The sequence below is a fragment of the Mesoplodon bidens genome (genome assembly GCF_964165515.1).
Source record: "Mesoplodon bidens genome assembly, contig: HAP1_SCAFFOLD_300, whole genome shotgun sequence".
In the NCBI taxonomy this organism is placed as follows: Eukaryota; Metazoa; Chordata; class Mammalia; order Artiodactyla; family Ziphiidae; genus Mesoplodon; species Mesoplodon bidens.
Genome location: NW_027671414.1, coordinates 32,274 through 43,549, shown reverse-complemented (window position 1 = coordinate 43,549; position 11,276 = coordinate 32,274). Strand labels below are relative to the sequence as shown.

The window sequence follows — 11,276 nt, the reverse complement described above, 5'->3', positions numbered from 1 at the left end:
GTACCCTGGTCACCGTCTCCTCGGGTAAGGGTCCCCCACAGCTGCTCCGCCTGAGCCGCGGGCTAGGTCCCTGGGGTCTGTGGCTGCACCACCACTGCCTGAGGGCCGGAGGCCTGGAGCACAGGCAGGGTCCTGGCTCCATTCAGGACCAGGCCTGGGAGCTGACAGAGCCCCTGGAGGTGAGCCAGCTGAGAGCTGGGCCGAGAGGCCCCGGGACAGGGGCGGCTGGGAGGGAGGAGCCCTGAGCAGAGCTTCCCCAGGGGCTGGGACCTGTGTGTGTCAGGGTGACCAGGACCGCTTCAGCGCTCGGGGCCAGGGCACCCTGGCCACCGTCTCCTCGGGTGAGACGGCTCTCTGCCTCCGCTGTCCTGGGCCGGGGGGAAACCTCCAGAGAGTCCTTGGCCCATGTGGGACCCTCGGGGGTCCCCGGGGGAGGCTGCTCCTGAGGCCATCTGCCTCCCCGTCCTGCGGAAATGGGACCTCTGCTGGCGGAACACAGTCTGGGCCGAGCGGGCTCCGCACCTGGGGCCGCAGGGACTTGGGGTAGGGCTTCGGGTGGGACCAGGAAGCCTCCTGGGGCTTGGGTTTTTGTACACCCCCCAATGGGGCCCACGGCATTGTGACCCCTATGGCCCCTGGGGCCAGGGGCTCCTGGTCACCGTCTCCTCAGGTGAGTCCTCACGAGCACTCCTGCCTCACTTTGAGACTTTTTTGCTGCATTTGGGGGGAAAATGAGGGTGTCTGGGTCTCAGGTCTAGAGGGCCTGGGGCAGCCTGGGAGGCTTGGAAAGAGGGCCGAGGGGGTCCAGGCTCACCCCAGCGAGCAGCAGAGGTTCCAGACGCCCTCTCTGGCTGGGCTCTGCAGCCAGGGCTTTCTCTGGGGGTCTCAGCCACCCTCGGGCTCTGGGCTCCCAAGGTCCTGCCGGCCACGGTAGGTGCTATGCGGGGTGGTCCGGAGGTCTTGACCAGCCACCAGTTCTTGCTTGGGGTCCCAGCATAGTTGTCACAGTGTGACAACTGGTTTGACAACTGGGGCCAGGGGGTCCTGGTCACCGTCTCCTCAGGTGAGTCCTCACCCCCTCCACACTTGCGAAGACCCGCGGTGTCAGGGTCTCAATGTCAGAGGCGCGGGGCACTTTGGAGGACCGGAAAGGGAACCAGGGAGAGGGTCCCCATAATAGGGGCCCAGAGATGGACGTCCCTGCCCCAAGGCTGGCGCGGTGCGGGGACAGACAACACAGCTCCTTTGGCTGGTCTTGTCGTTTGATTCGAGCATCACCAGGGGCTTCCGTCAGCTTTCTGGGGCAGGTGGCTGGCTGTTTGAGGTTGGTTGGACTTCTGAGTTTGAGTTAAGGATTCGTGATTCATGGTCAGACAGCCTAGGTGGGCAGTGGTCTGGCTTCTGGGTGCCAGGCTGGGATGTGGGGTCTCCAGGGCAGCCTGGAGGGAGCAGGGCCAGCAGAGGGTTCCGGGGCCCTCCGGATAAGTGACTCGGACCGTCGGCTTCCGTGCGGCGCCTGTAGACAGGACAGGTCCCCGGGCGCCATGGGGCTGTGCCGGGCCCCCGAGGTTTTTGTGAGGTGAGGCTGGAGAGTCCACCACAGTGATTACTACGGTATAGACGCCTGGGGCCAAGGGATCTTCGTCACCGTCTCCTCAGGTAAGAATGGCCCCCTCCAGGGCCTTTATTTTCTGCTCCTTTCTCTGGGGTTTTCTGAGCATCGCCGTCTGGTCCTCAGGACATGTCTGTGTCCGCCGGGGGACTGGGCAGACTGGCCAGGAGGGGACCAGGACCAGGTGCCCTAGGGATTTCAGAGCCTCTGGATTTTCTGATGTCTTTCAAAAATTGGAATACTGCCGGCATTCAAGAGGCGGCTGCAGGCGGGAAGGGCCACCTGTGGGGGAGTCCCAGGACCCCCTCGGCGGCAGGATAGTTTGGACTATGGCAAGAGATAATTTGGCTGCTACAATCATAGAGTCAGTTGAGGAGTGTGCCTTGATGATTGTGTTTCTAGAACCACAGGAATGCCACATGTGGAAGGCATAGTGAAATATCCTCTTCAGATATGAGGTGTGCTCTGTGCTAGATTGTACTTCAAATTCTTTATTGGTTAGGATTAGAATTGTCTGGGTGAGGATGGACGTGTAGTGTCCCAATCTTGGTGAGAGCGGGGTGCCCTAGCCCCCCGAAAGGAGGAGCCTGGGGAGATTACAGGTACCGGGCTTTGTGAGGACACTTGCTAAGAGAAAGATACATGTTCATCATAAGAGGCGCTTATGAAACACTAAAAGACAGGGTATCCTTCAAGTGGCTCCTGATTAGGAAAATTGAGACTTTAGAATGTGAGAGACTTTTAATGTATTTTAAATTTTATCATTCAATTAACAACTGTGAATCCTGTCTCTGGGGAGTTGATAGGGGTGCAAGTTTGGCCGAGAAGTAGTAACTCGGTACTGTCGGCCCCATGCCCTGATTCAAGGCTGACTTTTGGCAATAATAAATTCGGCTTATTTTTTTAATTAATTGGTGGTGCTGAGTTAGTCAAGATGGCCGCGAGCGGGGCTGGCCACCTGCAGCAGGTGGCAGGAAGCAGATCAGTCGAGATTCTATTTTGGGAAGCAAGAAGACACAGTTGGTAAATTTATAGCTTATGGTTACCAAGGTGTGGTTTGGTGACGGTGTTGCTCAGCCCCACAAAACTAAAAGTGTTCCACTGAACACAACAACACCTGGCTAATTTGCATTTCTAAAATAAGGCAAAGATGTTGACAGAAACTAGAAGGTTCCCCTTTTAACTATTTGAATTTATTTCAGTTTTAGCTTATCAACTGCTCATTTATATTCATTTTCAAAGTAAATGTTTAAGAAAGTAAATAGTCTTAGGTGCATTTTATCGATGCATTCGTATAATGTTCTAATGGGATACCCCCCATTAATTAAGGTAATTAATCCCAAATCATCCTCCGATGCCCCGAAGCACTGTTTTCACTATGAGTGTGCCCACAATCTTTAGCCAGTCGATTTTCTCTTCGTGACTAAGAAACACTCTGGTATTCTGATACGGTTGCCTTCCTTTCAGTATTTTTCAAGACCGCTTTGCAGGTATCCAGCTCAGGACAGATTTTAGGTGAAATGTGTGCATTCGTCATGAATTATTTCAGTTAACCATGTTGGTTGGTGGATTGAGGAGACGCAGGCGGGTGTGAGTCCGGAAGGACTCAGGATGCTTTGGAAGGGCCGTCTCTGTTCTGAGTCATCAGCCCAGCCAGCGTCTTAGTGGAAGGAGCTCCCGTGGAGGGTCCGAGAGCGGGTGCCCCCAGGCCCGCCGTGGCTGGGGGTCTCCTGGGACCGCCCGGAGCAGGGGATGGCAGTCCTGGCTTCTGCCACCGGCCAGGGGGCTAGTGGTGAATCAGCCATTTTTAAGGCATTTGGAGGAATTCTTCCAGGCCAAAGACCCCCCGGGACTTGCCAGTGACCGGGAGCCTGGAAAGGTAAGAGGAAGGCAGCCAGCGCTGCCAGGTTTGCTGCTCTGGGAAATCTGTATGAAATGTTTTTGTTTTCACTTGAAGGGGAATCAGTCTTTGACTATTGCCTGTGTGGGTCCGGGTGCTTCACACACACAGGGCACCCCTACCCGTGTCCTCACTTAAGCGGGAAGCGCGGCTCTGGGCTTTAGATCGCTGCTGTGCACTGGAAAGCAGCCTCTGCTTTCTGCAGAGCTTTGGGGAAAAGAGCACAGCTGTGAGCGGCACTTCAGACAAAATGCGTTTCCCGTCATGGTTAATGAGGATTCTTCCTGGAGGGGATTTAGTCAAGTTGGACTCATTTGAGACTCGGGGGTGAGGAGGAATTTGGGCCAAGGGCACGTGCCCAGTGAGGCCAAGGCACGGAGGGAAGCGTCCCCAAGGCTCTCCTCTCCCCGGAGAAGCAATGCTGCCCATTCCAGAGAGACTGGGACCTTGCTTCTGATGATGGCAAATGCGCCTCGGCTCTTACAAGATACTTTAGGGAATGTGAAGTCGCCAGCAAGCATTATCCCAGGTAGCTGAGGAAGGTGCTGCCTGACACTGCTGGGAGCCGAAGCCGGCCGGGCCTGGAGCAGGCACGGAGGAATCGGGTGCCCAGTGGGAAGGGGAGGACAGGGACTCCGGGGAGGAGAGAGAGCAAGAGGCACAAAGGGACCTGACCCCGGGCCCAGCCCAGCTGTGCGGGATTCCTGGACCAGGTGCCTTAGCCGAGACAAGTGGGTCTGGAGCTTTCCGGCTAAAACCACTGGGCTTTCAGGATTGTGCAGGGCTACCCTGGGCTGCCCATAGCAGGCCTGAGCTGAGCTGGACAAAACCAGACTGAACCGGGCTTTCTGAGCTGAGCTGGATTGGACTGAGCTGAGCCGGGTTTAGTGGGGCTCAGTGGGGCTGAACTGGGCTGAGCTGAGCTGGGCTGAGCTGAGCTGGGCTGTGCTGGGCTGTGCTGGGCTGAGCTGAGCTGGGCTGCGCTGTGCTGAGCTGGGCTGAGATGGGCTGGGCTGTGCTGGGCTGGGCTGTGCTGCGCTGTGCTGAGCTGGGCTGAGCTGGGCTGTGCTGAGCTGAGCTGGGCTGGGCTGAGCTGGGCTGTGCTGTGCTGAGCTGTGCTGAGCTGGGCTGAGCTGGGATGTGCTGAGCTGGGCAGAGCTGAGCTGAGCTGGGCTGAGCTGGGCTGAACTGAGCTGGGCTGAACTGAGCTGGGCTCTGCTGGGCTCTGATGGGCTGAGCTGAGCTGGGCTCTGCTGGGCTCTGCTGGGCTGAGCTGAGCTGAGCTGAGCTGCGCTGTCTGGGCCGAGCTGGGCTGAGCTATGCTGGTGTGTGCTGAGCTGAGCTGGGCTGAGCTGAGCTGTGCTGAGCTGAGCTGTGCTGAACTGAGCTGCGCTGGGCTGGGCTGAGCTGGGCTGAGCTGGGCTGAGCTGAGCTGGGCTGGGCTGAGCTGGGCTGAACTGAGCTGCGCTGGGCTGGGCTGGGCTGAGCTGGGCTGAGCTGGGCTGAGCTGGGCTGGGCTGAGCTGGGCTGAGCTGGGCTGAGCTTGGCTGAGCTGAGCTGGGCTGAGCTGAGCTGTGCTGAGCTGGGCTGAGCTGGGCTGAGCTTGGCTGAGCTGGGCTGAGCCGAGCTGGGCTGGGCTGAGCTGGGCTGGGCTGAGCTGGGCTGAGCTGGGCTGAGCTGAGCTGGGCTGGGCTGAGCTGGGCTGAACTGAGCTGCGCTGGGCTGGGCTGGGCTGGGCTGAGCTGGGCTGAGCTGGGCTGAGCTGGACTGGGCTGAGCTGGGCTGAGCTGGGCTGAGCTTGGCTGAGCTGAGCTGGGCTGAGCTGAGCTATGCTGAGCTGAGCTGCGCTGGGCTGAGCTGCGCTGGGCTGAGCTGCGCTGAGCTGAGCTGGGCTGGGCTGGGCTGAGCTGGGCTTGGCTCAGCTGGGCTGAGCTGGGCTGGGCTGAGCTGGGCTGGGCTGGGCTGGGCTGGGCTGGGCTGGGCTGAGCTGGGCTGAGCTGGGCTGAGCTGGGCTGAGCTGAGCTGGGCTGAACTGAGCTGGGCTGTGCTGGGCTGAACTGAGCTGGGCTGTGCTGGGCTGTGCTGGGCTGAGCTGAGCTGAGCTGAACTGAGCTGGGCTGTGCTGGGCTGAGCTGGGCTGAGCTGGGCTGGGCTGGGCTGGGCTGGGCTGAGCTGGGCTGGTTTGTGCTGAGCTGGGCTGTTCTGAGCTGAGCTGGGCTGAGCTGGGCTGAGCTGAGCTGTGCTGTGCTGGGCTGGGCTGGGCTGAGCTGGTCTGGGCTGTGCTGAGCTGGTCTGAGCTGAGCTGAGCTGGCCTGAGCTGGGCTGTGCTGAGCTGGGCTGAGCTGAGTTGAGCTGAGCTGGGCTGAGCTGGGCTGAGCTGGGCTGTGCTGAGCTGGGCTGGGCTGGGCTGAGCTGAGCTGAGCTGAGCTGGGCTGAGCTGGGCTGAGCTGGGCTGTGCTGAGCTGGTCTGAGCTGAGCTGAGCTGGCCTGAGCTGGGCTGTGCTGAGCTGGGCTGAGCTGAGCTGAGTTGGGCTGAGCTGGGTTGAGCTGGGCTGGGCTGGGCTGGGCTGGGCTGAGCTGGGCTGAGCTGGGCTGAGCTGGGCTGAGCTGGATGTGCTGAGCTGGGCTGGGCTGGATGGGCTGAGCTGGGCTGATCAGGCCTGAGCTGGGCTGAACTGGGTTGAGCTGGGTTGAACTGCACTGAACGGGGCTGTGTTGGCTGAACTGGGCTGAGCTGGGCTGGGCTAACCAAGGGGGGCTGCGATGGGTCCCACAGAAGTGGACTGGCTGGGCTGGCTCGACTTGGACAGCTGACGAGCTGTTTTGGGAGGGTTTAACCTCAGCTGAGCCCTGGGAGTCACGCTGGGCCGTCCTGGCTGCTCTGGGCCGACCTCAGTGACCTGCTTGTGCTGAGGGCTGGCGGAGCTGAGTCTGCGTCATCCTCACCGATGACCTTCAGACCCTCCCTCTGACCCCAGACCCCCAGGCTGGGCCCAGTGTGGCTGAGCCAGGGGCAGTGAGGCCGCGCCGGCTCCAGTGTCCCAGAGGGAAGGCGGGGCTGCCCGGACCCTCGACCGACCGCCAGGGCACGAGAGACGCTTCTCACGCCCCCTTTCTCTTTTGTCCTCTCTCTCGGGTCCTCAGGGAGCCAGTCTCCCCCGACTCTCTTCCCCCTGGTCTCCTGCGTGAGCCCCCTGTCTGATGAGAGCCTGGTGGCCCTGGGCTGCCTGGCCCGGGACTTCTTGCCCAGCTCCATCAGCTTCTCCTGGAGCTACAGGAACAACAGCGGGATCAGCAGCCAGAACATCCAGAGCTTCCCGGCCGTCCTGAGGGAGGGCAAGTACACGGCCTCCTCCCAGGTGCTCCTGCCCTCCACAAGCATCCCCCAGGGGCCCGAAGAGTACCTGCTCTGCAGAGCCAAGTACCCCAACAGCGACAAGTCCGTGAAAGTGCCTGTCCCAGGTGAGCCGGGCTCCTCCCGCAGCCGGGGGGCGGGGGTCAGGCCAGGCGCTGCTGACACCTTGTCCTTCTCTGCATTGACAGATCCCCAGCCTCCCCAGCCTCCCAACGTGGGCGTCTTCATGCCCCCCCGAGATGCCTTCTCTGGCTCTCCCCAGCGCACGTCCAGGCTCATCTGCCAGGCCACAGACTTCAGACCCAAGCAGATCTCCTTCTCCTGGTTTCGTGAGGGAAAGCGGGTGGTGTCTGGCATCAGCGAAGGCCCGGTGGAGACTGTACAGTCCTCGCCCGTGACCTTCAGGACCTACAGCATGCTGACCATCACAGAGAGCGAGTGGCTCAACCAGAGCGTGTTCACCTGTGAGGTGGAGCATGACCATCAGATCTTCCAGAAGAACGTGTCCTCTGCGTGCAGCGGTGAGCGCAGCCCCGGGCGGGTGGGGACCCTCACACAGGTGTGCAGACACCGCCCCCAACGTGCCAGCAGCATCCTGAGCCTTGGCTTCTCAGAGCAGCCCAGGGCAGGGAGGGGCTGTGTGGGGGCAGCTGGGGGCCCACTGTCCCCCCTGCAGTGGGACCCTGGGCTCACGAGGGACTCAGCGAACTGGGTGCCTGCTCTTTGGGCTGCACTATTCCTCTGCCTGATTTCACCCCAACCGACTCTCTTCCCACTTCCAGTCCCACCGTCCTTCATCAGGATCTTCACCATCCCCCCGTCCTTCGCTGGCATCTTCCTCACCAAGTCAGCCACGCTTTCCTGCCTGGTCACAGACCTGACCACCTATGAGAGCCTGAACATCTCCTGGACCCGCGAGGATGGCAAGGTCCTGCAGACCCACACCAGCGTCTCCGAGATCCACGCCAATGGCACCTTCAGCGCCATGGGTGAGGCCTCTGTCTGTGTCGAGGACTGGGAGTCCGGACAAGGGTTCACGTGCACGGTGACCCACACGGACCTGCCCTCGCCGGTGAAGCTCAGCATCTCCAGGCCCACAGGTAAGCCTGCCCTGGCCTCCTTCCCTCCGCCCCGGGCTCTCCCACGGCTTCTGGGGTCTGAGGACAACGAGGCGGCACCAGGAGAGCCCCTGTGCCCCCCGCTGTCCAGGACGGATCCCTCTCGCCCGCGACCCAATCTCACCACCGTGTCTGCCCCCGCAGAGGTCGCCAAGCATATGCCGTCCGTGTACGTGCTGCCACCAACGCGGGAACAGCTGAGCCTGCGGGAGTCCGCCTCCGTCACCTGCCTGGTGAAGGGCTTCTCGCCCGCGGACGTGTTCGTGCAGTGGCTGCAGAAGGGGCAGCCCATGTCCTCCGACAAGTACGTGACCAGCGCCCCGGCGCCCGAGCCCCAGGGCCCCGGCTTGTACTTCGTGTACAGCATCCTGACGGTGAGCGAGGAGGACTGGAACAGCGGAGAGACCTACACCTGCGTCGTGGGCCACGAGGCCCTGCCCCACATGGTGACCGAGAGGACCGTGGACAAGTCCACCGGTAAACCCACCCTGTACAACGTGTCACTGGTCATGTCTGACACGGCCAGCACCTGCTACTGACCACCCGCTGCCCGCTCAGGCCGGGGCCAGAGGCCCTGGTGACCGTCGCTGTGTGTGTGCATGCATGCGTGCAAACTAACCGTGTCAGTGGGTGAGATGTTGCATTTTATAAAAATTAGAAATAAAAAGATCCATTCAAAAGATGCTGGTTGTGAGTGAGCAGTGCTCTCCCTGCGGGGGCCGTGGCTGTGCTCCCCCCGCCCAGCAGACCGCCCTCCCCCACCATCCCCGCCCCGCCTCCCCATGGGCCTCCAACCCAGCCCTGGAAGCCCTGGTGCTCCTTGCAGAATGCTCACAGCAAGCCAAGCCTGTACTCACTGCTCCTCTAGCTGCTTCTACAGCCACACCGGGGGCACACGGGTGTGCAACACATGCACGCGCATGCACACACACAGCCACATACATACATGCAGAGACACATGCATGTGGGCACGCACACAGAGAGACACGTGTGCGTGCACACACGCACAGACATGGACACACACAGGCACACACATGGACAGAGACATGGATGCACGTGACACAGACACATATGTGATGGACATGGGCACACACACACAAAGACATGGACACATGCACACGTGGACACACAGAGACACACACAGATACACAGGTTCACGCACACTCACACACATGTATGCACAGTCACGGGCCCGCAGACACACACTGAGACACGCACACACAGACATATGGACACATACACACAGATGTACTCGTGCTTGTGCACACACACGAATCACGGCACACGCACAGGCTTGCACACGTGGACACGGATGCCGACCCACGCACAGCCGTCGTCACTTGGTGCCTTTCGGCAGACGCGCCCCCTTCCCCACCCCCGGCGGTGCCCCTCTGCCCCACTCCGGCTGCCGGGCGTCGCGCCCAAGCTCTGCTTGTCCTTCCGCCTCAGCTTGGGGGCGTGCCCACGGGCCGGCCCGTCCTGGACTCCTGCCGTGGCCACCGTCCCCAGCCCCAGGGTAGCGGGCTCCAAGGCCCACCGTGGCCCAGCCAGCTGCAGTTCCTCAGGATGGCGCGGGCCCATGCCCCAGAGGGGTGCCTCTCCCGGTCCAGGCTCTTGTGAGGGCAGCAGCGCCCCCATCCCCACCCCCAGTGAGGAGGCAGCGAGAGGCTGTCCCAGGAGGGGCGTCCTTGGAGTAGGAAGCTGCAGGGGCCCTGTCTGCAAACACTGGCCTGGAAATGGGGGGCACAGAGCCAGGTGGGCAGGGAGGGGAGTGGGGGCTGAGCAGGTCTCCTGGGTCCAGCACTCCACAGCCCCTCCAGGCTGCCTCCCGACCCTCCTGGGCCCCTGGCCCTTTAGGGGCCTGAGCCCCAGATGACCCCAGGGTCCACCAGTGTGGGGGCTGCAGACCTCACAGAATGTCCTCCGCCTCTCATCCTAATGTCTCCCTCCCTGGGGGCTCAGGATCTGTCTGGCCCCTTGGTCCCCCAGCCTTGAGTGCTGGTGGGGCAGACAAGCCAGCCAGTGCCCCACACGGCCTCTCCCGTGTGCCATTGGCCCCAAGAAGGAGAGGGAGGGAGGCTGGAAGGACGGGCCCCTCGGCACAGACAGCCGCCTGCCCCCAGTGCTGGTCCTCACTGGCCAGGTGGCCCATCCCAAACCACAGGGGACAGGACGCCCACCCCCTGCCTCTCAGCCCCAAGTGGCCCTATGACCTCCAGGGAAGTCCAGGACACCGGGGGCCACTCCACCGGCCCTGGCACAGGCCATACCCCGTGCGTACGTGTGCTGCTCGGTCGTGCTCTCTGCCACCTCAGGTCTCCTGGGACAAGGTGCTCGGGGTCGCCTCCCTGCTCAGCTTGGGCCCTGCTCTGCGCCTGCTCAGCCACCCGGATTGGGTGGTCAGTGTCCTGCCATGCCTGCCTGAGACCCCGCCTGACAAGCCTGGGAGCTCCCAGCCCCACAGCGGGGCTGGCACTGGAGTGCATGTGCCTGCCCACCCACCCACCTGCTTCTGCCGTGCCCCCAGCGCTCCCGGTGGCCGCACGGCTGAGGGGCAGCCAGGGTGGGCTCTGCGGGCACTGCGGCCGAGCTGACCCACTGTGCCATGTCTCCTGCAGAGGGCGAAGTGAGTGCCGAGGAAGAAGGCTTCGAGAACCTCAACACCATGGCCTCCACCTTCATCGTCCTCTTCCTCCTGGGCCTCTTCTACAGCACCACGGTCACCCTGTTCAAGGTGGGCCGCCTGGCCGCGGGGAGCGGGTGGCACACGACCCCTGGGGACCCCCACCCCCCAACTCACGTGGTCTCTGTCGCCTGCAGGTGAAGTGACGGCCAGCCAAGGACACGGGGGACCAGAGACGGAACGAGAGGGGAGCCGCCTTGGGGCCAGGGAGTCTGCATGGCTTGTCCACTTGTACTGAAATCTTCCCCATGTCCCTCTCCAGCTTCAAGCTCTAAGAAACCGGCTTCTCCCGACATGGCCAAATGCCATGGCCAAGCATGGAGCCCGCAACCATGGGCTCTGCCCGGCCCTGCTTTGCAATGTCTCGCTTGTGGCCTTGAAATAAATATGTACATTTTATCTTGTGATACTGCTTCCTTGTGAAGGTTTTTTCCCAAGCCACACTCCTGTGCGTTGTGTATCCCGAGAGCTGACCCCAATTCCAAAGGGCTCGTGGGAAAGGGCCGTGTGTCTCCTCCCAGGCCCACGGAGGACGTGCCAGGCCGGGTCTTGGGGCTGGTCCAGAGGAAGAAAGACAGATGAGCTGGACAGGACCCCCCGCCTGGTCT

At 61.7% G+C, this 11,276-nt stretch overlaps 1 gene segment (V, D, J or C); it reads left to right on the top strand.

The window, feature by feature from the left end:
- The first annotated feature begins 358 nt into the window (after window positions 1-358).
- On the top strand, window positions 359-11,075 carry LOC308611422 (Ig mu chain C region membrane-bound form-like). The segment is given in 6 exons: window positions 359-670; window positions 6,657-7,388; window positions 7,650-7,967; window positions 8,130-8,462; window positions 10,604-10,719; window positions 10,806-11,075.
- The last annotated feature ends 201 nt before the right edge of the window (window positions 11,076-11,276 follow it).